General features: G+C 33.6%; 1 long non-coding RNA gene across 1 annotated transcript in view; it reads right to left on the bottom strand.

Moving 5' to 3' along the window:
* Nucleotides 1-507: 507 nt before the first annotated feature.
* Nucleotides 508-9,676, bottom strand: part of LOC121268862 — a 29,544-nt gene continuing 20,375 nt past the window's right edge. The window contains exons 3-5 of the long non-coding RNA XR_005941270.1: nucleotides 7,521-7,525; nucleotides 3,251-3,260; nucleotides 508-519 (exon numbers count right to left, since the gene is read on the bottom strand). This is a non-coding gene — a long non-coding RNA (uncharacterized LOC121268862). The remainder of the gene's footprint in view (nucleotides 520-3,250; nucleotides 3,261-7,520; nucleotides 7,526-9,676) is intronic.

Below are 9,676 nucleotides of genomic sequence, written 5' to 3'. Positions count from 1 at the left end.
CATTGTGTCCGTCTCGGCCTCAGCCGCAGCAGCATGCCGTTACCGTGAGAGCGTCCCGCTCATACAAGGAGGTCAGCAACCGCGGGAAACCATTGCACCACGTGAGACGCTGAGCAAGCGGATCGCACGGCAAGAGACTCGCCTGCACACGACCAAAAGCCATCCTGCATCTTCACGGTTTTATCCAACCATCTCCTGGAAAATCGCAGCCTCCCAAGGAAGTCAAGTCGCCGCTTGCTCCTCCTTAAGGCTGCCATGCGCCGCCACCGTGACCCAGCCGTGAACCCGTAGCCTTCGATAGCCATCCCGCAGCCTCTGTTTTTCACTCCCGAAACAGAGGATGGTTCTCCTCCTACCGTGAGCCATTGCAACCTTTAACCACCGTGAGCTTCTTCACGTTGTGGCTCCAGAAACCGCCAGTGAAGTTTTTCGTCACCCCAGGTCCGCCTCTTGCCGCCCCGCCGCACGGTATCTCCCTCTCTGTTTTCTATCTCTCACGTTGGTTTACTCTCCCGTAAGCTCTCTCTCACCGTACATCTCTCTCTCTCTTTCTCGTCCAGTGCATAGCCACCTAGTGCACCAACTCCCGTCGCATGCCGCGCCGTCGCACTTCACCATCTTGGTGAGTCCCTGCCGCTGCTGCATGTTTTTCGTTTATTCTGTTGTTTGTTTATCGTCTGTTTTACGTAAAGGGTGCTTATATATATATATGTGTGTGTGTGTGTGTATATATTTATAAGTAAAGTTTTAACTTGGGCACTTACTAGTTTTAACCTAATATATATTAGGAAAGTTCACGGTTTGAGTTTCAGCTGAGAAGAAATTTTTGTGTGTTGAGTTTATATTTAATTAAGATTTTGTTTTAAGTTTTAATAAATATTATATTGTATTTTGATAATATTGTTAGTTAAAGTAAGTAAATCTATTTTTCATAAGAGGTGAGTTTTTCATGAATTATTTTAGGAAAAGTTTAGTAATCAATGTATTCTTTTTATTTATAAAATATTGTTGGTATTTTAGATATTTTGAATATTAATTTTTATTGAGTTCTATAAGTATCATAATACTTTTTCGATAAATTTTCTTCTCCAGTACGATTTCGAGTAAGTGAATATTGTTGGTCTTAGAAAATGTTGGTATTTTAGGTATTATGAGAATTTTAGGTTTTGAGATTCTTAGAATAGGTTCTTTTAGCATTTTTAAGTTTTAATATCGAAATACATGGTTGATTGGAAATTTATGGAAGTTACGTGATTATTTTATAGGTGACGATTAATATTTGTTCGGTATTTTTTAGGAAAGTTCTGAAAAGCTAAGAAGTCCAGGTAAGCGGGGTTCCTATGCTAGAATTTGCATTAAAATAAACTGAACTAAGGTCCTTCTTGGAAAATGTGCATGTTTGGTTATGAAAAGAAATCTGAAAACGACCTCAGATATTTGTTCTGCATTACTCATAAGATTCTGTTTAAAAAGAAAGTATTTTCTGTCATGACTGGTGTAGACATGAGCTTATTTCTGATATTCTATTTCTGAACTTTGAAAAAGAGAGCGAATATGAAATTTTGTGCATAAAGTATGTTTTGTGATCTGATTCTGTTCTGTTTTGTACTCTGTTATGATGTGGCATCTGAAAAACCTTTGGCATGACTTTTTGACTCTGATTCTGACTCTGATATGGTGATTCTAATTCTGTTTTGCTCTGATATGTGGCCCTGTCACGGGATATAATAGTGACCTCTGGCCCTGTCACGGGAGATAATAGTGACCTCTGGCCAGCCACGGAATATAATAGTGGTTTTTTGTTCTGAGTGCAGTCGCTTTGGTAACACAGTGATTTATGTTTTGCTTGGCTTTTCGCAGGATGCACAACCCTACCACGGGGGTTAAACATGGTCTCTGTTCTGATATGATATGATAAGACGAAGTCGTTCAGTAATGTTGTGCCAAGGGAGTCTTTGAACATGAAAAGTTGGTTTCTGAATATAAAATATTTGAGAAGTCGCTCTGATTTTCTGATAAAATGTATTTGTTTGAGATTTGCATATTGATACTAAAATGTTTTGTTTCTGCATTCCGAACTCTGTGAAAATGCTCATGTTTACACATTAGTATATGTCCTCTGCTTACTGAGTTGTTGATAACTCACCCCTTATCTCCATTCATTTTTCAGATGATTTTTGAATAGATCAGCTAAGGATCAGGATTATGGAGTATCGGTGAGATGATTTTTAAGCATAGTGGATTACTCATAGAAGATTTTTGAGAAGTGACGGATTTTATTAAGAGACTTTGTAGTATTTTGATGACGTTATATTTTAGAGTCTATAAATTTGTTGATTATCAGGTTATATGAGTTAACTCTCCGGACCTTCAGGAACGGGGCGTTACATGGATAGTAGATGAGTAGTAAGCCTATCACTATCCTTCTTATATACATCATATAAAATAGCTAAAATTAATTAAATGCTTCGCTTCAGGGGCTCGAAGATCAGCAGTCTAGAAACCTTCATCTTTTTTTTTTTTTGAGAAAATAACTAGAGTTTTAGTACGTACATAGTCTTATACTAATTAGAGTCTTATACTAATCATACAGATGAGATTGGTGGGTCTTTTATACTGTAAAAATCTAATAAGCATGGTGGATTTTTTTATTAAGGATATGGATATGCTTTCAGTTATATTGTTGGATATATATTGCCCATTGTGCAATTACATACGCGTATCGATTTTGAAATCGATATATTTTTACAGCTTATCAGGATTCAAAATTGTTTAACATTAGTCTTGTGTCTCTTGTAATAATGTCTTTTGCAATCCAGTCTTGAATTCCTTTTTATTCCTTCAGTTGCTTGCGTTGTGCTTCTTTCACTCTCCTATGAATGCTGTCAATAATATTTTGTCTTGTTCCCCTTTCTTTTATCTCTTGTTTGGAAAGCAAAATAGCAAAAGCTATTAATAATTTTTTGTTTTTTTTTTGATAACTCAAAAGCTATTAATAATGGTGTTACGACACGAGGTTATATTATAAGGTGATTATTTAATCTTTCATTATTAATTGAATATGCCATTTTATCTCCAAGTGACTTTAGGCAGAAGCTTTTAATACATTCCCATCTAGCCATTCCAAATAGCTATCAATTTTCTTTGTAGGAAATTGACAAATAGGGAGGACTTAGAATCGTCTTTTAGCTGAGTCAAGATGTGACCTGTCTAATTTCCTCATCAATAATTCAGTTCACAGGGGGGCCACAGCATTAATGCTAAAGTATTTATTGGATGTGTCATTTCGAAGTAAGTAATATGAAGTGCATTTTGAAAGCTAAAAACAAAAGACAGGGAAACGAATGCATGCTTAGAATAATAATAATAATAATAATAATAATAATAATAAATAGGGATTTTGAGGCATGTTTCGAACACCATTTTAAAGTGACGAGTGTTCATACCATAAAGAGTTTGCTATTAGCTAGGGACGCTACAAATAATTTACCTCCAAAATCTAATAAATTAAATCACCAATTTCATACCACAATTTTAAAGTTCTATTTATACAACTAGATTCACATACTCATTTTGATGTTTGAGATTCACAATAAAAATTTTATTTTTTTTTTTATCATAGACTCCATTTTTTTCCTACCTTAAAACTATATCTAACATTACTCATTTAAAATTTCTCTTTTACAAAATTGCATTTTTGTTAACTAATTAAGAGTTTCACTCCTTATTTTTCATACTTAATTCATATGTGAGCTTTTTTCTTTTAGGAGATAACATGATCTTGTAGCTTTCAGATTAGTCTTAGGTCTAGTTTGAATAATGAGTTGAAATGAGATGAATTGAAATTATTTGTAAATAATAGTGAAATGATTTGAATTAAAATATTTTATGAAATTTTGAAAAATCATAGAAAAAAGTTAAACAAAATATTATAAAGTTAAAACATTATTAGAATATAATTTCTTAATATTATTTTTATTTTGAAATTTGAAAAAGTTGAATTTTTTTGTGTTTTATTTGAAAGTTTGAGAAAGTTGTAATAATTAAGTAAGTTATATATTTATTTTATAGGTGACGATTAATAATTGTTCAGCATGGTTGAAGAAAATTTCTGAAAGACTAAGAAGTCTAGATAAGTAAGGTACCTACACTAGATTTTGCATAAAAGAAAATGTCTGATGTTGAGTTTGAAAATATGCATGTTTGTTTTTAAAATAAACATGAAAACAACCTCAGATATGTGTTCTGCATGCACATGAAATCTGTATAAGAATGAAGTATTTTCTGTCATGACTGATATAGACATGAGCAATATTTTGACATACTGTTTTCTGAAATATGTAAAAAGAACGAATATAAAATTTTTGAAAATTTGTGCATGTAATGCGAGAATGTTCTCAATCGGTTTTTGAATATGTGAAATGATCTGAATCTGTTTAGTACTCTATTTTGATATGATGTAGCATCTGAAAATCTTAGCATAAATTTCTGATTCTTTATCTGAATATGATTTGTTTCCAATGTTACCTCTGTTCTGTCTCCGTTAAGGCTTCACCATGGGTATAATAGTGGCATACGACCCCGCCACGAGTATAATGGTGGTTTATAACCCTACCACGGAGGTTAAATATAATATCTGTCTCGATGCGATGCTATGTTATATATGATACGAAGATGATGTCTTAGATTTTGATATGCCAAAAGATTTTTAAATAAGAATGTCTTCTAAAAGTTTCGTTATGATATTTTTGAAAACATGTTTTGATTTTACATTTTGAAAACAAATGTTTTGTTTTGCATTTTAAATTCTAAAAATGCTCATGTTTACATATTAGTATATATTCTTTGCTTATTGAGTTGTTGATAACTCACCTCTTATTTTCATAATATTTTTTTAATAATTTAAAAAGTTTAGTTGAGAATCAAGATTATGGAGTATGAGTGAAGTAATTTAATCATAGTTGATTAATTATAGAAGGTTTCTATGAGTATTGATGATTTTTGTTAAGAAATATTGTCGTGTTCTAATGACTTGATATTTTGGAAAGTTCATTATATTGAGGTACGTAATTGGTTGGAAACAATAATTTTTATATGATATTGAGAATTTGGCATCTATATATATATATATGTACTATGAGATATAATTTTAAGTGAAAGGAATTAACTCTCCGTCCCATCCGAAACCGGGGGGTTACAACTTTGCTTTCTTGTATTTTATACAAATAATACAGCATTATTACAATGAAGAGAGAGGCCGCACCACATACGGTACCAACTATAACATAAACCTGACTCCTATTTTCATTACCAGGAACATCGACCTAACTAGACTCCTACATAAACTCCATAATCTCCACCCCATTCAGATAGGCAGTTTTATTTTTAGAATCCTTCCTAGGCCCTACACTAATATCCATGGACCCCGAGTCATCTGATTCAACCACCAAATCGTAGTAAAGTGGAGCAGCCAACAGATTACTAATGTTATTTGTAGAGATCATGTGAGTGAATTTACCATAAAAATAGAGATTGAAGAACACATCACTAGCATTTTTACTGATAATATCGCAAAAGTGCAGCCGAACCAAATGCGTGGCACCCCTACTCACGTCAAAACCCCATGTTATTTTCGAATAATTTGATGACCCTTCGCTGCTATCTAAGTTCAGTTCTCGACATGTCTTGTAGACAAGATCCGATGCAGAATAATTATTTGCTCCATTAACACCATAGTTAAGCGTACCTTCATAAGGAACACAGGTTTTCCCAGATTCTCCTGGGAGTAGATATTCATCATCCGGTATCCAATTCCTCCAGAGTGAGTCGTTATTCTGTGGACCTCCAACATCGACCCTGTGGATTGTAAGTAAAACCTGAGATCGTACACCAGAGTATCTATAATTGCTCAGGCCACTGGGAGTAATTAGATCCAAGTCATCACTGACGAATTCTTGATCTGGCAGAAGAAAGACTTCAATGGCGCTTACAAAAGCAAAAGATTTTCCCCGAGGAGTAAATTGGATGCTGAATTTGGTTGCATTGATAGTGAGTAAGTATTCTTTAATCAAAGGTGAGCTGCTATTGTCTTTAATACGAAAGTCTGACAACAGCGAGACATTAAAGGCTGAAACATCGAAGTGGGCATCGGCCAGATTAGTCCTCCCGGAAGAAAACGGAAAGAAATGGACACGAACATAATAAAACCCAAAATCAGTGATATCAAAATCAAATGAAGATTGGCTTTTGAAAATTCTGGCAGTCTGATAAAGAGATGTATCTGTTGATGAGTTGGTGGTGACAATACTGATAGCAGAACTTCGTCCAACAGAGAAGGAGCCAAAATGCAGGTCACCCACGAATTCCCGACCACTCAAAGATATGTTGGATACTGATCCGCAATTGATAAAGTACTTGGTGGGAAGAGTAGAAGCTGATGAGAGAAGTAGAAGAGAAGGAAATTGGAGAATCAGGAGAGTGAAGAGAACCATGAGAAAATGAAGGTTTTCCATGGAAAAGGGGTAGGAGTTGCTACCCTTTTCTTTTGATCCTCTTTTCAGTGGGTGACGAAAGTTAACCATAGCTTACATACGAGGAGGAAGAAACAATGGCTGACAATAATCAAAATTTAGGACATGGGATTTAGTTGAAAGTTTTGTTAGAAACAAAAAAGATTGAAGCTTTTACACAATAACAGTAGAGAAGATAGATGATGTACGTTTCTGCATCACTTCATTGATCAGCCTATATAAAGGCTATTACATAACTGAAAATAGGCACTACCCAACGTTTAAAAACAGACTCCTATTGAATAGGTAAACAGACTCCTAACTAGGTAAACACAAATAAACTCATTGACAATCCTAAAGACTAGGGCAACCCAAACGTCCAAAACTAATTTCCTCAACAAGTTTATTGTTGAGTTAGATGTCTGAAGGGCATATGTTCCGTACAGGTTAGTGTCTAGCATATAACGCCAAATGTGATGGCTGGCAGCTTAAGAAAAAATAAGATGTTAGAAATCTCTGCATCAACAGTCGTGGGATTGGGGTCAGAGACATTTCAGCGTAAGAAAAGTCTTGCTTGTTTTTTTCTCTGCTTTTGCATCCATCAATCAAAAGGAGAAGGGTAGGAACTTGCGAATAGGAAGGAGTTCAAGGAAATTTGCCTATTCTTGGAGTTCAAGCCCATGCGTGTCGCCCAAAAGCAATCAGGCCGTTGTCTCTTTTCACATCCTGACATAATATTTAGACCTTAGATGTTGAGATCTTCTCTCATTTTTTTTTTCTAACCATCACTTACATATAAATATTTTTTAATTTTTAATTTTTCTAAACTTTTTAAAAAAAATTAACCCTTTCAAATTTTAAAATAAAAATATTATATTCTAAAAATATTTTAAACTTATAATATTTTTATTTAATTTTTTTTATCTTTTTTCAAAATCTAATAAAAAATATTTTAACTCAAAACATTTTATCACTATTTATAAATTTTTCATCTTATTTCAACATCTAAACGAGGCCTTAGTAAAATGTTTCAAATTTATCTAAACAATATACTGTTATATTCTCACTTTCCAATGACCAATGAGAAATTATAGTTATAGTCATAAAATATGTAAGTGTCGCATATTTTTTTTTTAAAATAGATAAATATAAAATCTATATAAATAAATTAATTTTTAATAATAAATTTAACTTTTTTTAAAATATAATTATATCAAACATTACTCGTCGTTAACGAACATACGCGATGACACCTTGTGTCTCTGCACTTTGCTAGACCTCGATACTTAAGACGCTCAAAGAAGAAGACTGATAAAAGTAGAACAATTTTTCCAACTTTGACGGTATCTTGTACAGATGCATCAAAACAAAAATATATTTTGGCAGCTTGACTGCTCTGCAGTGAAGAATCAGTCAAAATTCAGGTGGACCCGCTGAAACTAATAATGTTAAGCTGGTTTGTCATTTTGACAAGAGCTTCATTTTATTTAAACAAACTGGTTTGTCATTTCTGTGAAGTTTTGTTGAGGGGTATGATACCACAATTGGGTTATCTACTTTGGTTGATTCTAGGTGCCAAATAAGATATTTTGCATTTCTAAACCGGTTTACCACAATTAAAGAATCCATCTCTATTTCTATCTTATCCAAACCTTTTTGACAGATTATTCTCACTCCAAGGAGGAGTGCCATGAACTCTGTATAATTGTTTGTACCATGATCTAGTGGAGAAGAGAAGGTAAAAACCATGTTACCTGCAACATCCTGTATGATTTCCCTTGCACCTGCCTTTCTCGGGTTACCTCTACTACTTCCATTCGCATTTAGTTTAAACCAGCCAAGTTGGGGCTGAAGCCAACGAATAATCTGGATCTTCTTCCTGCTTTTAATTTTTGATTCAATGTGCGGTTCTTTTAGTATCTTCTCATCTTGTATTGATAGTGGCTTGATTGCACGAAGCTTCTCATTTAGTTTTACAATCCAGAATTTAATGCATCTCCACGTCGTATACGGGTTTGTTCTCCTAAAATTCTTTGGATGAAATGAGTGTGGCACCCATCTTTGTCGGATAAAATGTCGATTATTATGTGGAAAGCCTGGTATAGTTGTCTTCCAGTTGATGACCCGCGTATAAGGAGAGCTCTTATTTACATGAGATTTTTAAATAGAGGATTCCTAGTGCAGCTGGGATTTTTAAATAGATTAAGGCCGAGATCCAATCATAATTAGTTAAAAAAATATTCTGACCCGAAGGTCGATGAAGTGCTTTTGGGGGTACGTACTGAGCTAAAGAGTAAGGCATAATTGAAGAGAATGGGAGAGAAGAGTAGTAAAGCATGCATTTCCATGGATGTTTGGTGGTAGTTTATATTACTTCCTGATCACTCTAAATGAGAGTCACGTGTAGCTGAGGATTGGAATCTTCAAAGTTGATGACCACCCAAAAGCAACATATAAAGGGATTACGTGAATCTTGAATCACGTATACGCAAATCAAAATGGAAAGAATAATACTACTCTTACCAATGATTTTTACCAATAATTTTTACCGCTATACTTTTTTTATTTTTTTATTATTATTTTTTTAATTTAATGATTAAGTAAGTATTTTTTAATAATATTATGAATTTTTTTTAAAAAAATATTTAAATATGTTAAAAAAATACATAAAAGAAAATACAAAAAAAATAAAAAGTTAAAAACCATTAACGGATGCTGGGAGCGGCGGCTCTAGTGCCACTCGAATGGAAAAAAGATCAATGCTAATGACGGGATAAAGTTGAAGTCGGACAGTAATCTCCACGATTATAATCTCCACTAATCGAGCAATATTCGTACGTTGCGCGCGGAATGCAACTTTCAGCATATCATCCATACAAAACAATAGAAAAATGTAGAAACTCTTATTCCGTACTCCAATATTCTTCATAGTTATAATAGCAGTTTCAGTGTTTTCATTAAAGAATGAAAGAAGATGAGGAGTTTTCTACTTTTAAAATTTTATGAACTTTAAAATTATGGTCATTATGAAAAGACTGAATGGCATGGCTTAATTTATATGAGCAAAATTGTTGATCCATAAATTATACCTAGAGAAAAGAAAATGAGAAAACATGTTAATTTGTTAATAAGTTATATATAGATGACTTACATATATATATATATAT

This window comes from Juglans microcarpa x Juglans regia, chromosome 1D, assembly GCF_004785595.1.
Source record: "Juglans microcarpa x Juglans regia isolate MS1-56 chromosome 1D, Jm3101_v1.0, whole genome shotgun sequence".
Classification (NCBI taxonomy): domain Eukaryota; kingdom Viridiplantae; phylum Streptophyta; class Magnoliopsida; order Fagales; family Juglandaceae; genus Juglans; species Juglans microcarpa x Juglans regia.
The sequence above is the reverse complement of the archived record's forward strand: the minus strand, read 5'-3'. Positions and strand labels throughout refer to the sequence as shown.